Here is a 19,988-nt window from a genome sequence, read left to right on the forward strand (position 1 = left end):
TCATTTTGGCAAAAGTGAGATGTTTCAGGTTAAAGTATTGCATCAGCACTGCCTCTCATTTAGCAGCTAGTATCTCACAGCTGTTAAATACACACACTCACATACACACATGCACGCATGCACACACACCTTTATCAAGGCTAGACTATCCAATAAATTTTGCAGATTTAGTGTGAGTAACTTTTGCTGCAATTTTCCTCCAATGTCAAAACACCTAAATAAAATCATAAAAAGATTGAAGCACATAGAAATGACAGAACTATTAGGTGCTGAAATAGCCAGAATGAACAAGACTTGACTAATGAGTAACTACTCCATATATATCATATGCCATGCTATAGAAGAGTTAGCCTGATATTCTGGTGGGCTTTATTTTAAGCGACCTTTATTATATTATTAAGGAAATAACAATACTATTATTTCAGTCATTGTTCTTGTCTGTACACATTCTGTACACAGTGAATACAGCTGTTTGATCAGAGCAGTTATGTCAAGTCAAAATCTACTTCTTTCTAAGAGTGCTTTACAAACATCACAGGTATTGCAAAAAATGATTTTACTGTCTATTTTATATCAGTCACTGCAACAAAAGTGGAGGGGACAGACTTAATAAATTATGATATATATTTAAACCTAGATAAAGGGTGAGATCATAATACAGAAGAGAATGCATTAGATTTTTTCCCTATTTGAAACATCGTTTTACTGATACCTAGTTCATATTTATCACATTTGTTTTCTTTTAATGGTAATTTAAAAATATTTTTAATTCCCTAGCCTTCATACGTACCTGTGTATTATCTCCACTCCTCTAACAAGTTATGTGAAATACTCACCGCATAGCATTTAAAGGTTCAGAGTATGAAAGGGGTGATTTTAGGACAGTGCAGTAATAACTGAGTTGATGTATATTCTAAGAAATAAAACTATAGGCCTACTTATCAAAACATCCAGTTTTTGATTTCATGCTGAGATAGCAATGGCTTTGTGGAATTGTAATTGTAATTTCTTATGCAAACTATGAAATTTAGAAAGCAATATTATGGTAACATATGAAATTTGCTGTGAATACATTATAGAGTAGCATATTAAATAGGGTTCTCTAGACTCACAAAACTTATGGAATGAATGTCTGTCTATATATATATATATAAAGTCTACATCTCTCTATCTTTTTATATATATACATATATTTGATAGGAGAGGTACTTCTTTTTTATTTGTTTAATTCTTTTTTAGTTTAGAAGCACTATTATTTACATATCAATGCCACCATTCATTCATCCTCCCATCCTCCCATGTGCCCCACTTACTCTCTACCTATTCCTCAAGGATAGTGAGACCCTCCTTGGGGGACCATCAAAGCCCATCACTAATTTTGGGGAGGGCCCAGGCCCTCCTTCCCCTACCTTGATGCAAAAATATCCCTCCATAGGGAATGGGCTCCCAAAGTTCATTTGTGCTCTGGTGATAAACAGTGGCTTCACTGTTAGAGGTCCCATAGACTGCCTTGTCCTCCTAGTTGGCTAGTTGGCACTCACATTCAGAGGACTTGGTTTGGTCCAATGCTGGTTCCCCGGGTTGATAACTAGGGTCTCCGTGTTCTCAGTAGGTCAGATCAACTCTTTCTGTGGGTTTCCCCAGTAGCCTCTTGACTCCTTTGCTCATTACTCCTCCCTCTCCATGACTAGATTCCAGGAGTATATCTCAGTGTTTAGCTGTGGGTGCCTCTTTCTGCTTTTATCAGTTACTGGATGAAGGCTCTAGGAATGGAAACCAAGGTAATTATTAATCTCATTATAGGGGAACGGCATCAAAGGCAGCCTCTCACCACTGCCAAGATTCTTAGTTGTCAGAGGTGAGGCCCTTCTGTGTGCTGTGAATATCTTTTGCTTATTGGTTGGTACATAAATGCTATTTGGCCAGTAGTCAGACTGGAAATATAGATTGAGCTACCAGACTAGAAGAATTCTAGGAAGAGGAAAGCAGGGAGTAGCTGCCAGGGAGACATCAGGTAGATACTGGGAAGACAGTATGCCAGTAATTCTCAGGTAAGCCAAGACCACAGAGAAATACATAGGCTAATAAGAAATAGGTTAATAATTAAGAGAACTCTAGCCAATAAGATGCCTGAGTCATTGGTCAAACAGTTTATAATTAATGTAAGCCTCTGTGTGTTTATTTGGCCTAAACAGCTGCAGGACCAGGTGGGACAGAAACTATCTATCTGTCTATCTATTTATCTATCTTTCTATATATCTATCTATCTATCTAGACATACATATATATATACATATATATATACAAATATTTTATTGGAATGACTTACAGGCTGCAGTCCAACAATGGCTAACTGTGGATGGAAAGATCAGGAATCTAGTGGTTTCTCAGTCCCATGAGGCTGGGTGATTCAGCTTGTCTGCTGGAATCTCAAAGAAGTGGGCACCAATAACAGTGAAGGAATGAATGGGGTAAACAAGGTGAAGACAAGAAGGAAAAGTACAGAAAATATCTTCCTTCTTCCATTTCCTTATATAGGCTTTTAGCAAAAGGTGTGGCCCAGTTTAAAGTTGTGCCTTTCTGGCCCCAGATATGAATTAAAGTCCTATGTCATCCCAACTCAAGATTCTGATCAAATGTGTGTGTCTTCTAGCCTCAAGATCCAGACAGAAGGCATGCTTTATTACTGCCTCAAAATCTAGATCATAAGTATGCCCTTCACTTCTGGGTTGTAGTTGAATCCAGATATAGTCGAGTTCCCAACTAAGAATACCCATCACGAGACCCTTGAATGAATTGGTACGGAAGACTGCTTCCTGAACATAACACCAGTAGTACAGACAGTGAGATCGACAATTAATAAATGGGACCTCCTGAAACTGAGTAGCTTCTTTAAGGCAAAGGACACAGTCAGCAAGACAAAAAGGCAGCCCACAGATTGGGAAAAGATATTCACTTACCCCACATCTGACAGAGGGCTGATCTCTAAAATTTACAAAGAACTCAAGAAGCAAGTCTCCAAAACACCAAAGGATCCATTTAAAAAGTGGGATACAGAACTAAATAGAGAATTTTAAATAGAGGAGGCTAAACTGGCTGAGAGGTACTTGAGAAAGTACTCAACATCCGTAGCCATCCGGGAAATGTAAATAAAAACAACCCAGAGATATCATCTTACTCCTGTCAGAATGCCTAAAATGAAAAACACCAATGACAGCTTATGCTGGAGAGGATGTGGAGAAATGGGAACCACATTGCTGGTAGGAGTGCAAACTTGTACAGCCATTTTGGAAATCAGTATGGAGATTCTTCATGAAAATGGGAATAAACCTACCACAAGACCCAGCATCTCCTCTCTTAGGCATATATCCAAAAGATGCCCATTCATACAACAAGGATGTCTGTTCCACTATGTTCATAGCAGCATATTTATAATAGCTAGAACTTGGAAGCAACCTAGATGCCCCTCAACTGAAGAGTGGATAGAGAAAATGTGGTACATTTACACAATGGAGTACTATTCAGCAGAAAAAAAACAATGGAATCCTGAGTTTTGCAGGCAAATGGATGGCACTAGAAGAAACCATCCTGAGTGAGGTAACCCAGTCACAAAAAGACAAATATGGTATGTACTCACTCATATATTGGTTTTAGACATGGATTAGGGAAGTGTCAGCCTACAATCCCAGGGCCAGTGAATCTGCGAATTAGGGAGGTTCCTGAGAGATATGCATCATACCTCAGAGAAGTGGAAAGAGGCAAGATCTCTTGAGCAGTTTGGGAACATGGGGGGAGAAGAGAGGGAACCAGGAAAAAGAGAGGGGGATAAGAGTAGAGTTGAAGAAGACATGGGGGAGCAGGAAGGCTGAGTCTTGGTAAGAATAGAAGAGAACAGGATGAGAAATACCATAATAGTTGGAGTCATTATAGTTTTGAGGAGAGAGCTGACACTAGTGAGATTCCCAGAAATGTACAAGGATAACACCGACTAGAAAACTATGTAATAGCAGAGAGACTACATTAATAGCCCCTACCTGATTATAAGGTTGGTGACTACCTTATGTGACATCCGAGAACCTTTATCCTGTGACTGATGGAAGCAGAGACAGATACTCACAGCTAAACACTGAACTGACCCCTGGAAACTAGTGACAGAGATGGAGGAGTGATAAGCAAGGTGGTCAAAACCATGCTGGCGAAACCCACAGAGACAGCTGACTGGACAAGGGGGAGCTCTTGAACCCCAGACTGATGACTAAGAGGCCAACAGGGGACTGATCCAGACTCTATGAATGTAGTGTCAGTGAGGAGGCCTCAGATATCTCTGGTGCTTTGGGTTGTAGACTAGTATTCACCGTGTCATACAAATGAAATTTGGGAGGCTATTCCACATGGAGGGATGATCTCTCAGCCTGGATACATGGGGAAGGGCCTAGGTCCTTCCCTGGATAAAATGACAGACTCTGGACATGTAGGGATTGGGCTGGGGGTGGAGTTTGAAGTTGGGGTTGGGGATTTTCAAGGGAGTGGGGGGAGCCGGGATAGACATTTGAAGCATGCATGTTTCTAATTTAAATAAAAAACATACATAAAATAAAACAGAATACCCATCACAAATAGTGTGTACCAAAATGATTTGAATTTTTATCAGTGTATCACTTCTCAACTGCTTAACTGTCTACTATCTGCTAAAGACCGAGTATACAATACCTGAGTTAGAATAATAAACAAGAATATAAATGATCAATATGCTTTTCTTTTGTCTTATTATTTCATAAGCCACACAAATATTGATTTCTTTATCACAAAAATGCAGAAGTATAGATTATACATATATGCTATTTATATTTTTAAAATATTTTATATTTTAGAAATATGAAATACAAGGTGCCTTCTTAGTGCAGTAGGCAGCGCATCAGTCTAATTATCAGAAATATGAAATAGAAAAGAATCAAGGCATAGAGTTATTACTCAGAGCTTAAGAATGCCTATTGTTTTTACAGACCAATACAGTTGGACTCTCAGTACCTACATCTGGCTGTTTGGAACCACCTGCAACTCCATGTTCAGGGGATCTGAAACCTTCTTTTGTCCTCTGCTGGTATAGGCACACACATTTATTTACACTCAAACTGACACATACACAAAAACTTAAATATAAGTAAATGACTACATTTACTTGTATTTAAAAAATTAAATCTTTTTTGTTTGTTTATTTTTTGAGATAGTGTTTCTCTGTATTGTTTTAGATCCTGGACTGTAACTTGCTCTGTACACCAGGCTGGTCCCAACCTCACAGAGATCCACCTTTCTCTGCCTCCCATGTACTTGGATTAAAGGTGTACGACAACCGGCTCATAATTAAATCTTAAAAAATTTGAAAGCTCGCATGATTGATTTAAAGTAAAGGAACACCTAGTTACAGACAAATTTGTAAGTAAATTATTCCAAAAATTTAAGAAATATGAAGCAAGTAAATAATATCCTCCAGAAGATTGAAGAAACATTTTAGCTGACCCATAAATCTAGATCTTCCTTAATATTAAAATAGAGAAATTCCACAGTCCACATCTATCATAGAGATAAATTAGACAATGTTAGCAAATTTAGTAAAATATTGTGTAAAATTAATTCTCATTCATGATTAGTGTGATTTTATTTCAGATATGGATGTCTAATGGATACTTAAGTAACATGATAAGTCTTGGTATCAGCAACTTAAGAAGTCATATATCCACAATTATGAATTCAGAACAAAACTGACAAATCCAACACATGTAGATGACAAATTTTCTCAATGACAACAAAAACAAAAAACAATATTGTAAAATGATAAATAAATGACACAGACATTGATATTGAGGTTCAAACTTCAAGCCACTAGCTTTTTATCTCTACCCCAGGCTTAGTGAGCTGATACTGTCTGCATGTGCTCTCACCAAGCCTCAGAGTCAGCCTGGCTGGACGATGAATGACTCCTACATTCTCCTGTCTTTTATACCTCCGTAGTTTTGGGATTGAAGGTATGAGCTATAATTCTATTTTAGATTGATTCAATCTTGTATAGATCTGTGTTACACTGGAGACACAGAGAAACATCTATATCTTAATCCTGAGACCTAGGATTAAAGATGTCTATTACCACATTTTTTTCCCATCAATTCTTCGGTTGAGGGGCATTTAGCTTGCTACCAGTTTCTGTTTATTACAAATAATGCTGCTATGAACATAGTGGAACAGATCTCCTTGCTGTATGAATGTGCATCTTTGGGTATATGCCTATTTACTGGATCTTGTAGTAGACAGATTCCCATTTTCCTGAGGAATCTCAATACTGATTTCCAAAGTCACTGTAGGAGTTAGCACTCCCAGCAGCAGTATAGGAGTCTTCCCCCTTCTCCACATCCTCTCCAGCATAAACTGTCTTATGGGTTTTTTATTTTAGCCATTCTGGGTTGTTTTGATTTGTATTTCCCTAAAGGCTAAGGATATTGAGCACTTTAGTGTCTATCAAGCATTTAAGTTCCTATATTGAGAATTCTCTATTTAGTTCTACACTCCACTTTTTAATTGGATTATTTGCTGTTTAGGTGAATAGCTTTGTGAGTTCTTTGTAAATATTGTAGATCAGCCCTCTGTAAGACATGGGTTTGCTGAATATCTTTTCCCATCCTGTGGACTGCAGTTTTGTCTTATTGAGTGGGTCCTTTGCCTTACAGAAGCTTCTCAGTTTATGGGGTCCCATTTATAAATTTTGATCTCAGTGTCTGTGCTACTGGTGATATGTTCAGAAGTAATCTCCTGTAGAAATTCATTCCTGGGTACCTCCTACTTTCTCTTCTAAGAGGTTCAGTGTGGCTGGATTTAAGTTGAGATATTTTCATTAATTTGGACTTAAGTTTTGTGCATGGCTATAGATAAGGATCTATCTGCAGTTTTCTACATACAATTATCCAGTTATTCAAGCACCATTTGTTGAATGTGCTTTCTTTTTCCATTGTATAATTTTTAGCTTCTTTGTCAAAAATTAGGTGGTATTAATTTTGTGGTTCCATATCAGGGTTTTCTATTCAATTACATTGGTCTTCCTGTCTGTTTTTGTGTCATTACTAGGTTGTTTCAGGACTATAGCTCTATAATAGAGCTTGAAGTCAGGGATGGTGATGCTTCCAGAAGTCCCTTTATTGTACAGGTTTGTTTGGGCTATCCTGGGTCTTTTGTTTTTCCATATAAATTTGAGTATTGTTCTTTCATGGTCTTTGAATAATTGTACTGGGATTTTTGGGGGGAATTTCATTGAATCTGTAGATTGCTTTTAAAAAGTTTGCCATTTAACCATGTTGGTCCTGCTTATCCAAGAGCATGGGAGATATATCCATTTTCTGGTACTTTCTTTAATTTCGTTCTTTACAGACTCAATGTTCTTGCTATACTGGGCTTTCACTTCTTTTGTTAATGTTAACTCAAGGTATTTTATGTTGTTAGATGAATTTGGTTGAGTTTCACTCTATTTAGTTTGGTATTGGCTGTTGGATTTTTGTGTTTTGCTTTTATTATGTTCAGGTATTTTCTTGTTATCCCTGATCTCTCCAAGACCTTTATCATGAAGCGGTGTTGGATTTTGTAAAAGTTTTTTTTTCAGAATCTAGTGAGATTATCATGTGGTTTTTCATTTGCAGTTTGTTTATATGGTGATTTACATTGGTAGATTCTCAGATGCTGAATCATCCCTGCATCCCTGCAGTGAAACCTAGTTGATCATTGAAGATGATTTCTCTGATGTGTTCTTGGATTCAATTTGCTAGTATTTTAATGAGTGTTATTGCATCAGTGTTATTGCACCAATATCATGAGGGATATTGGTATGTTTTTCTCTTTCTTATTTGTGTCTTTGTGTGGCTTGTGTACAAATGTAATGGTAGCCTCTTACAAAGAGTTTGGCAATGCCCCTTATCCTTGTATTGTGTGGAACACTTGGAGGAATACTGGTATTAGCTCTTCTTAAATTTCTGGTAGAATTCTGCACTGAACTCTTCTGACCCTCGGATTTTTTGGTTGGGGGACTTTTGGTGCCTGCTTCTTTTTTATTAGGTGTTATAGGTATATTTAAATTGATTATCTGTTCTTGATTTAATTTTGGTAAATGATATCTATCAAGAAATTTGTCCATTTCCTTTAGATTTTTGAATTCTGTGGAGTACAGGTTTTCAAAATATGATCTGATCATACCCTGGATTTCCTCAGTGACTGCTGTTATGACCCCCTTTTCATTTCTGATTTAGTTAATTAGCATGCTCTTTATCTGCATTTTGTTTATTTTGCATAAATTCTTTTCTATCTTGTTAATTTTCTTGAAGAACCAACTCTTTGTTTCATTGATTCTTTGTAGTCTTGTTCCTAGTTTCTACTTCATTGATTTCAGCCCTCAATTTGATTATTTCCTGGTGTCTGCTCCTCTGGGGTGAGTTTACTTCTTTTTGTTCTAGAACTTTCAGTTGTGCTGTTAATTTTGTAGTGAGACCACTGACATTGAGCAATACTAATGACCATTGATTGTTGATTCTTTTTTTGTTTTGCATGTGTTGTTGATGGTGTTATTGTGTGTGGCTCCCCCCCCTTTTTATATTTGGTAAATCAGTATTATTTATTGCCTATGTTTTTGTGAGTGTAATTATGTTCATTTGTTTGAAGTTTTGTTTCCAGTTCTTTCTGTAGGGTTGCGATTTGTGTATATGTATTGTTTAAATCTGGTTTTGTCATGGACTATCTTGTTTTCTCCATCTATAGTGATTGAATCTTTGCTGGTTATAGTAGTCTGGGCTGGCATCCATATTCCCTTAGTGTTTATATAACATCTGTTCAGGTCCTTCTGGCTTTCATTGTTTCACATATGTCTGCCTTTACATGTCACTTGACCTTTTTCTTTGGCTGCACTTAGTTTTTTTTTTCTTTATTCTGTAAGTTGATGTTTTGATTATTATGTGGCAAGGGAACTTATTTTTGTCATCCAGTCTATATGGTATTCTGTAAGCTTCTTGTGCTTTCATAGGCATGTCCTTCTTTAGGTTGGGAAGTTTTCTTCTATGATTTTGTTATACTTGTTTTCTGTATCTTTGAGCTGTGTTTCTTCTGTACTTATTATTCTTCCATTTGGCCTTTTCATTGTGTCCCATATTTCCTGGACATTTTTTGTTAGGGATTTGTTGAACTTGAGATTTTCTTTGGTTGATGACTGTATATCCTCTAGTGAGTTTTCCACACCTGAGATTATATCTCCATTTCTTGTATTCTATTGGTTATATTTGCTTCTGTATTTCCTGATGATTTACCCAGATTTTCTATTTCTAGCAAGCCCCCATTCTGTGTTTTCTTTATACTTTCTGTTCCAGCTTTCAGGCCTTGAACAGTTTGAATTGTTTCCTTCACTTGTTTGGTTGTGTTTTAGTGACTTTCTTTATGTTCTTTAAGAGATTTGTTTACTTCTTGAATTATTTTGGTTTGTCGTTTCTTCCATTTCATGTATTTTTGTTGTTTTTCTTCTATTTCTTTAAGGGATTTCTCATTTCTTCTTTAAGGGTCTCTATCGTAAAATAGTTTTTAAGTTCCTTGTCTCCTGCTTCATCTGCATTGGTGTTTTCAGATCCTGCTGGCATGGAGTTCCTAGACTCTGGTTGTGTCACACTGCTCTTTCTGTTGTTGACTGTGTTCTTATACTGTCTTCTCCCTATCCCATCTTCGAATGCATGCACGTGGGGTCTCTCCTTCTCCTCTAGTTTACCGGTGGCATATATGGGCCAAGACTTCCGTGTCTGCAACTGTGAACGGTATGACCTCTCCTGGTATTCTCCTCACTTAAGCAGAGAGGGAGGACTGAGTGGGAAACAAGAGTGAGGTGTGGCCTGACTCAGGGTGTTCCTTCTATGCAAGGATCAGGCCCAGAAAGATAGGAGGGGGTGAGGTGGCAGGGCTTTGCTCCTGAGCAGAGTCCACACTCACCTGAAGCAGACGGCAGAGGGTAGAGGTGGAACCAAGGGAGGACATAAATTTTTAAAAGTCATGTTGTTTATACACTACATCAGGCAAGGAGATGGGTGTTTTATTATGTATAGTTTTACATATTTTTATTTTATACTTCATGTTCCTCATGACATAAATAGACCCATATTAATTAGAGTTTGGCAATGCATGCATGTGAAATAATGTAAGCAAAATGCACTTGATAACTCTGGTTTTATTTCTTTATTTGTAAATGCTGCCAAACATTCTGGTAGGGAGAGTCATGAAACCCTAGAAACTTACATTTATATTTTATATTGTTTCAGCACAGCCTTTCTCTGAAGTGAAAATCAGATAAATAAGAGTTTTCTAATAGCTAGACTAAAAATCTTATTGTCTTAGACAATCATCAGCAGAGAAATTAAAAACAAGATGTCTTGAAAATGTGAAATATATCAAAACTAAGGTTAGTATCTAGCTTCTGTACTGGCCTACCCTTGGGTTCCTAACAGGACACATCCTCAGGTTCCCAGCTGTAGCTGCTAAGAGCAACTCCTGTGCATATTCCCTATATTCCCTTTTAAATGGTGGGTCTTGCCCACCTGCCATATCTCTCTCTCATCTCTGTATCTCCCTCTCTCTCTCTCACACACACACACACATACACACTCTCTCACACTGTGTCTGTCTTTGATTTTTCTACTGTTCTTGTCCCCAGAGTCTGGTCTAACCTTTCTCTCCCCCTTTTCTATTCCTTTCCTCCAATTAGAAAACCCTCCACATGAGCTCTGTTGCATGGCATCTTTCTACTTTTTAAATTGCAAACTTGGTTCTCTGACCAGGAAAGGCTCTTCTGGCATTTTCTCCTGTCCTCTGGCAATTTGAGGCACACCAGGACCTGTGAACCTAGGTCATATATGACAGACTTGATTGTCTAGATCTCTTATGGCTTTGCCTTTTGTCAAAGTTGCAGCCACTACTAGTACCTCTGTGCACATTTACTAAGTGGTGGGCCTTGCTCACCACCCATCTCACTCTTCCTGCCTCCCTCCTTCTCTCTCTCTCTCTCTCTCTCTCTCTCTCTCTCTCTCTCTCTCTCTCTCTCTCTCCTTTCCTACCTTTTCTCCCACTGCTGTCACCAGAGATCAGTCTCCCCATCTCCCCATTCTTTTCTCCCCTTTTCTATTTCCTTCCCCCAATTAAAAAATCAAACCCTCCTTTTGAGCACTTTTTCTTTTTTTCTGCTTTTGAAGTACAACAGTTACAGCCTAGACATAGACATGGAACTGTTCCATTCCCAGGAGATTGGAGACCTGCATCTGGGGAGTACTGAGAAGAGCTGGCAGGGTTGAGTGAAGAGGCACATAAGTGAGTGTTCAAACTTATTAATTTCTGAGAAACACAGTAAAAGATTTCACAATCTAAGTGAGTCTCTCCTCCTAGATTGAATACTCCCCACAGGGCATGTGAACTCTTGATAGCCATCAGTGCTAGAAACCATTTTGTTTTCTTTTATGTCCAACATCTTTTTTCATTTCCCATCCTTCATGGAAATAATTTTGCATTGTTCTGCTCTCAGGAAAAATTTATAATAAAAACTCATGAGGAAATTTATTCTGAAGCTACAAATGTTAGAGAGTTCTGGACTGTTCACACTGATGCATCTTCTATGCTGTTTCCTACTTTCTGCTCTTATTGCTGGTATCAAATTCAGAAATCACTCTATGAAAAAAATGGAATCAGCCACTTGTAGAGTATAGTCTTCCTTGCCAGCCACCTAGGCCCTGCCACATTTGCAGTCCCCAAGCAACACACAAGACACTATATTAATTATTAAGCTGTTGGCCTTTTGCTTGTTTCTCACTAGCTAGCTCTGAGATAAGTATTAACCCATAATTGTTAACACATAATTGCCAGAGTAAGGGACTGGACTTCTTACTCTGGCAGCCTACATGGTGTGTATCTGTGTCTCTCTTTCCCAGAATCCTCCTCAACTCCTAGTCCCACCTATCTTGTTTCCCTATTAGCCAACAGTGCTTTATTCAACAACAAATAAGAGAGACAGATTTACATAATGACATCTTCCATCATCTCCTCTTTTCTGACTAAATAAAAAGAAAGATTTTTACTTTAAAATAGTAAAATTATATATAACAGAACAGTTGTCAAGTAATAACTATAGTTGTAATATTTAGCCTATTAACATTTAGTAAGATTTAAAGAAAATATCATCTATCCTAACATTGTGAATCTAAAGTCTTATATGTAACTTATCTTTTATCATAACTTAGGAAAACTATAACTCCAACTATCTGTCTTCAACTCCATCAAAGACCACAGAAGGATAATACATAAACACTAGAATTGACAGAGACATCTTGCTACCTAGACAGTCATCCGAATTTCCTCTGTAACATTGGGGCATCCACCTTCAGGCCATAGGCCACAGTGTGTCTGGAAGACTTCTCAGCAAAGTAGGAAATTTCAAGCTGTACATCTGCATTGGAAGTCTGTCAGTCATTTTTCTGTGTCCTGCAGAAAGTCTGGCAGACTCTTCCATGAAGCCAGAAGCCATTAAGACTGTCCAAATTCAGTAGTGACTTTTCTGTGGGTCCTGCATGTCCAGATTATACAGCAATAGTCAAACAATCTAGGCAAGAGCAGTTTCTTGCCCAAATGGATAATCTTGCTGTGTTGAAAGCAAACTCCATATTGAGTTTCTTTGATGCCCATCTTCGTCTCAGACTTAATTGGTGTGCCAGGGGCAGGCATTTCTCAATGTCAAGAAAAACCCTAAACCATTTTAAACGCCATTTTCTGAAGGTCTTTTAAAACTTTGAAGACCATCTATCTATCTCAAATATATCTCTGTATATCTAGAAAACATAACTTACCTAACTATAAGTTCTGATTATTATAAGTAACTATCTATAGTCTGTATTTAATTATGCATTATGTTTTAAAAGATCAATATAAACATGATACTTAAACAAGAGAAGAAATATACATATCATAAAATTCCCTTGAATTTGTATCAAAATGAAAAACCATATACATACCAGGTATTCGTTTCCATACCATAATTCCCCTTTTACCTTTAAAAAGATATTGGCTGTGATCACTAACCAATTATAAGCAACCCCATTCAAATGAAAACAAAGATTTAAAAGAATATGGGAATTTAGATGTTGCTCATTCCAAACTGCTTCCTGCTGATAGGGGGCAATGTTCATACCATGCAGATCATAACAAAACTCAGAAACCTGGCTAAGTCATTGTTTTTATAAGGTGGCATCATCTTAGCTGTTTTAGATGTTGAATCACTTGGGCCACTGCTTCCGGGGGTCTTGGTTCATTCATCAAACCACAGAAGCCTGGAAGGAATCCACAGCTTTCCATTTTCTGTGGAAACAGAAATAAAATATCTTTTCCAAAGTAACATATCCTTATACTTAAATTTTGAAGTCAAGGCATTTAAACAAGATATAAGGTGAATTAATTTAGCAGCATTTATAATCAAGGGTACTTTAGCAGTTGTTCCTTCTTTAGCAATCAAAAAACTGAAAAACACAATAGCATACAGTATCCAGACTCTCAGTGTATTTTCCATCTTTATGTCACTTATTTATTTGTCTATTATTATTACTATTTTTCTTTTACATTTATTTATTTATTTATTGATCTATTTGTTTATTTATTTCTCTGATATAGGGTTTCTCTGGAAATCTTCCTGCCTCTGCCTCTGGCATGTGCCACCAGAGCTAAGTATTTATCTTACTGGAGGAAAAGGTCCGGACCTCTTACTCTGGCAGTCTACATGGTATCTGTCTATGTCTATCTTTCCCAGAACACTCCTCAACTCCTACTCCCACCTATCTTGCCTCCCTATTATTCAATAAGCATTAAGAGAGACAGATTTACAGAATGACATCTCCCATCAGCCACTAGAGTGCATTTCAGAACCCCTAGTTTCCTGTGATTTTTAATGTTTTTTAGTATTATTTGAAAATATCATAATGCAAGTAATATGATTTGACCAAATCCAGACCCTATCACCTTTTCACCCTCTCCTCTAATCCCTCTACTTGTCAACTATTACCTTTTCCTCCCTACTTCAGGTGTTCTTTTTTAGCTTTTTTTAAAAAAGACCATAGAGGCTCTACTTAATGTATGCACATGGTTGTTTGACCTTCTACTGAAGCATGAGTAGCATGTCATAGACTACTTTCCAGAAGAAAACTGCCTCTATCTCTTCCAGTAGCCATAAAAGACGAGTAACTCCTGAGATTGTGGTGTGATGAATTTATGATCTATTTTTCAAAGATAATAGCTTAATAAAAATTTATTGACATCCATTATTATAATAACATAAAGAAGAAAAAATTTACAATTGTTAAATAATGTCATTAGGAAAGGGTTAATTACATTGAATACTGGTAAATTGCCTTGTACTGTTAAATCTCACAGAAACAAAATCTAAAGCTAGGGTAAACTTCATGACCCCCACATTTCAGCATGTTTACTTCGCAAAGTATCTGCCAAGGCCCTTGTTTCTGATGGGCTGGGTCTCCTAACTAACTCTGTGATGTCCAAGTTAAGAAGAGTAAAACAGCCCAAGGTCACAATCATCATGTTTTTGTAAGCAATTAGAAAGTGAACATTTCCAAAAGAACTTAATATTGCTTATCATGCCAAAGGAAAAAAAAACACCTGACTATAGTCAGAGAGAAAAGGAGGAAGTTCACACATGTGAAATTCATCCACACATAGACAAATTGTTTGGAAATTTAGCTGACTTGATCCACCTCGGTTTCTCCCACCTGATTTCTTCTGGATTCTTTAAGTGACCAATTTAATTTTATCTCTATCTATTGGTACTTGTATTGCTACTTGGAAATCTCACTGGATGGGTCACTCTGTTTTCCCCAGAACTCTCTTGAAGCTTTGGCCGATTGACTCACTGAAACATCCTCTGCTGGATAATAAAGCATCAATTTGGATGATGCTGTTCAATCTATCTATTATATATCTGTTCATGTTTATCTTTTCTCCTTTGTTTGCTATGTCTATAAAAAAACACCAGTTAAGTCCCAGAGTGTGAGCATTGTAGATCATAATTCTTGGGTATACAGAAGAGGTAAACAAGATTGTTTTGTGTGAGGTTTCGCTAAAGATTTGCTGAGGTTATAATTTATGGACTGAGATATAAGAATGAATAAAACAGGCAATTGAATAAACAAATACAGGATACAATTCATAATCCAAATAAATGTTATATCTTAGCAAGTCATGAAAGCACTTAGTATACTTCAAAAAGTGACATAAAAACAAAATCTGAAGGTTGGTAAGTCCACAAATGAAAGGAGACTTAATTAACAGTGGCCATGACACAAGAGACCTCATGTTTTACACATTAACTGTAGGAATGAAATATCATGCTTAATTTGATGTTCAAGACAATCATTGAAATAATGAACAGGAATTATCTGATGTGACTGTGACTTTATGTTTTAGATAACTCACAAATCTGTAAGTGAATTAGAAGGTGCTTTTATGTAAAAACATTCAAGAATGAAAAACTCCTGGTCTGCATTTTAGTGGGATCATGAAAACAGAACTTATTCTAACCCTACAATGAAAATTGAATCATTGTTATTTATTGACAGGCTTCATTCATAAATAGGAAAACACTTTAAATGCTGTATCATGAGTTCAGGTTCATATAAGACTTTTTCAATACATATTTTTGTTCAGTAACCTTTAATTTAGTTTTATTTTATGACTATTGAAATGCTACAGACATCTACCTTAGGTTCAGAATAAAAACCACTTTTGTTTTCATAAAATCGTGTAGCTGTCCAGACTTTTTTATCCAACATTTGCATTTGTACTGTATAATTGCATAACATTTAGTTTCCTTTGGCTAGTAAAGGCAAAAATTGAAATTTTAAAAGCTGGGACATGGAAGAAGAGAGGTGATTTTTTCTCTAACAAAATATGCACAAATCTAATTTTGCTTTTGCAATTTCTATTTTCCTCTGCCAAAAGCACATGTTTCAGGAATAATGCTGCATGTAAATCCCTTTATAATGCTGGTGCTTGAGGTAAGGATGTTCCAAACAGATAAGTAGCAGGAGCTGGCCTTGTCAGGAGATCAATGTGGTAAAACAGATTTGAACTGACTATATACTTGTATTTTGAGGAAAAAATATCATCAGTATGTTTTTAATAATAAAAAGAACTTTAAGGTCCATCTATTCTCAGTTTTGCAGAAAAAAAGAAACTGAATTTCATGATTTGTAAGTCTATTTCTCAAGGTCACTCTGCCAATTAGTGGCAGAAGTGGAACTTGAACTCAAGCTTTCAGATTGGGGCTACTACATTTGTTCAACCTTGTTTGACCCAGCATGCATATGCATCTAACAGGCATGCCGTTGCATCAGTGAGACCCTACTGAGCAGTCAGCTGCTGGCAAGATAGATTCTTAATTGGAGTTATAAACCTGACTATAAAGTAAAAATATACCTTCAAGCCTACAGGAGGTCTCTCCAGACTTGAAAAATATAAGATCAACTCTGGGAAAAGGGCAGATCCAAAGACATTTCACTTTATTCCCCTGAACTAGTTGAGATTCCCTCCAGATTTTGAGCTACTGCCTGTCTAACTTTGAGACTAAGAATTCCTAGATTCAGAAAAACCACAAAATCATTCATTTCTTTTTTTAATCTTTTCTGTCTATATTAAAACAATCTTACTCTACATACCAATCCCAGGTCTCTCTCCCTCCCATCCTCCCATTTTCCACACCACCTCACCATTCCACTCCCCAATTCCACTCCCCATCTACTTCTCAGATAGGGTGATGCTTTCCATGGGGAATCATCAAATTCTGTCACATCATTTGGGATAGGACTGAGGCCCTCCACACCTGTATCTAGGCTGAGAGAGTATCCCTCCATGTGGAATGGGCTCCCAAAGTCCATTTACAAACTATGAATAAATATTGAAAGCCAGTAATTTCTACCTTACATATTGTCATAGGATTTGGAGTTACAGATGTTTAACACAGCTTTGTATAAGATCATAAATAGTACAGTTGTAATTTAAGAAAAGCAGTGGGTGAGAGAAAGACACTATGCAACAGGGCTCAAGCAGAGAGATTTTTAGGGAAACAGTTCATAAAAAGGGGAAAGGTCAGGGCTGCTAACAGCCCCCAGAGACAGGAGAGAGGCAAGAGGAAAGAGGGGTGGAGAAAGGAGATATAGCAGAGAAATGGGAGAGAGAGGAGAGAAAAAATAAAGGAGAGAGAAGGAGAGAGAGGGAGAGACAGAGAGAAAAGAACAGACAGAGATGAAGTGAAAGAAAAAGTGACAAGTATGGGAGGTGGACAGGGCCTTTTAAAACAGAAACTTAGTGAATATGATCTTAATGGGGGCGGTCAAGGGCATAGTCTGTCATCATGCAAAGACAGACCAGTACAGATGCCTGAATACTAACAGTACATCCAGTCAGTATTTAAACAAATCATTTTTCCCTCTCTGTAATTGACTGTGTTTGTTTTAATGACTTCCAATTTGAATCTTAGTCAAAAATCTAGCCTTAGCTAATTGAATGTCCCTAATCATTGCACAAACTGTGTGTAGGTTGAATGACTGCATTCATTGACAATGAGTGTCTCAAAGATAGAAATTTGTGTAGCATTTTGAAATAATGTACAAACACAAAGAAAAAAATCTTCTTGCTTTATCTAACTTTCATTGATGCATCCTTGCCTGCTTCTGAATTATCATCCTCCCCTGGCACCACTCAGACAAGTACCATTAAGTCCCACTGGTGACTGTAACAAATCTAGATTTCTTGTTGATGAATGTGTAATACCTCAGCACTCTAAAGACTTTATCAACTTTTCAGCAGGCACCTTTTTCTACTATGATAGTATATGGCAATTCTATAGTACCACACAGGGTTGTGTGTTGGTCCAGCTTTCTTCTATTCTCAAATGATATATGGATTCTTCTTCCTATCACAACTGGCTTCATTAAAGTTGAAAGCATCCAAGTTTTCTTTAGTGCTCTCTGCACATTTTTTCAGTAAAAATGACTGAGACTGAAGCTGAATATAATTTGTCACCACCTCATCATTTCTTCAAATGTATTTTATAAAAGTGAACTGAATTAAAATATAAGGATTGGTAACCACAAATTCAATTCACATTTTTGGCTGTTTACAACATAAAGCAAATTATTTTGTAGTTAAATATCAGGACAATCAAAACTTGAAATTTTTAATATTATCTTTCCTATGTCTTAAAATATTACTTACTACAAACATTGAATATTTCCATAAATGCTATTAGCATTATAATTTATGAGACGATTCTCCTAAAACATCTCTCATATAATACTGGTGACCATTTTATGATAAACTGTGTTTTAGAACTCTAACAAGGATGAACAGGAGCTATTTTATATACACTGAATCAGTTAGCATCTTAAATCTTTAAAATAAAACAGTCACAACTACAGAAACAATCTTGATAATGTTTCATTAAACCCGATACATTGTTTGTATTCCACTACTTGTTTTCTTTATCATTGGTTTCATTTCTGGACACCATATTAATTATTAGTCACTGCACTTCCTTAGTCACTATGATAAGCTCTCCGACTTCTTTTGATGATCATAAAAATATTGGAGAGGTAATCTGTACAATGGCAATAAATTCAGAAGTGACAGCTGCATTTCAGCTAATTTGACTGGGGTCATGTGGTTTTAGGAGACTGGCAATGAGAGTCAAGTGCAATTCTTAACATATGAAAGAAAGATGAAAGTAAGTGATGATAAATTTCTTCATCAATTGACTCATAGGAGATGGTGGTAAAACTGATTCCTTGAAAAGCACTGTGTATGAGTTTTCTATGCTCTATATGATTAACTCCTTCCTTGCTATTCTACATGCTTTAAAGGAAGGTAATTTGTGTCACTGGCCCTACTAGGATGGAAGGTTATGCTCAGCTTTCTTATGAATATTGTATCAATCCTAATAGAGGAAAAGTTTTCAGAATGGAAATTTTTGGCAATCTTCTTATATATCTTTTGCAATATTTTTGTGGGCATACATATGCATGTTCCTGTATATCCAGCTGTAAACTCATGTTCATGGGCATATTTGTGGCCCACAGATCTCTGAGTCTGAGTTTAGCATTGCCTATATAGCTATATCCAGGCTAGAAAGGACTACATAGGGAGAGCTTATCTCAAATTCAAACAAGCAAACTAACTAACTAAGGCACCTTTGTCTTTTTCTGCTGGCTATATGATGTCCAACATGTATAATGTCAACATTTCCTTTTAGAAAATATTGCTCATTTTTTGTGATTAATAAAATAACCCATGTTTTATGTGCCAAGTATGCTTGTGGGTTGCATTGTTTCCAGAAACATCCTTGGAGAGACATATTTTACATAAGCCTGTGTAAATACATACAGATTTAAATATCCATTTATTTTGACATGGACATTTATCAACGAGGTTTCAGTTAGCATACAGATAACTAGGATGAATCTAATAAAAAAGAAAAACTGGCTAACAAACTTGTAGAATATTGTTAGTTCACAATTGGCCAATTTTACTACTTTTGAGCATATGGTGAAGAGATGAACCATGTAATAGAATGTGAGAAAAATAATCGACTGGTCAGATTATGAAAAGGATATGAATAAGGAAGTACTAAAGCCCTAATACTCCCACTGGATGGCATGCCTCCAATGATCACAGTATCTTCCAATAGGTTCCACCTATTGAAGATTCCATTATTTCATAATAGCAACATAAGAAAAAGACCAAATCTTCATTAGGTAACTCTTGGGGAAATCCATCAAATTATATTCTATTTACTCACAGTAAGATTTTATAAGTTAATGATAATATTTTTATTTTGTTCTACAGTGCTGTATATTTTTGTAAAGCATTATTTTGATAGTCTCTTGTTA

The sequence above is a fragment of the Mesocricetus auratus genome, unplaced genomic scaffold, assembly GCF_017639785.1.
Source record: "Mesocricetus auratus isolate SY011 unplaced genomic scaffold, BCM_Maur_2.0 Super-Scaffold_100004, whole genome shotgun sequence".
In the NCBI taxonomy this organism is placed as follows: Eukaryota; Metazoa; Chordata; class Mammalia; order Rodentia; family Cricetidae; genus Mesocricetus; species Mesocricetus auratus.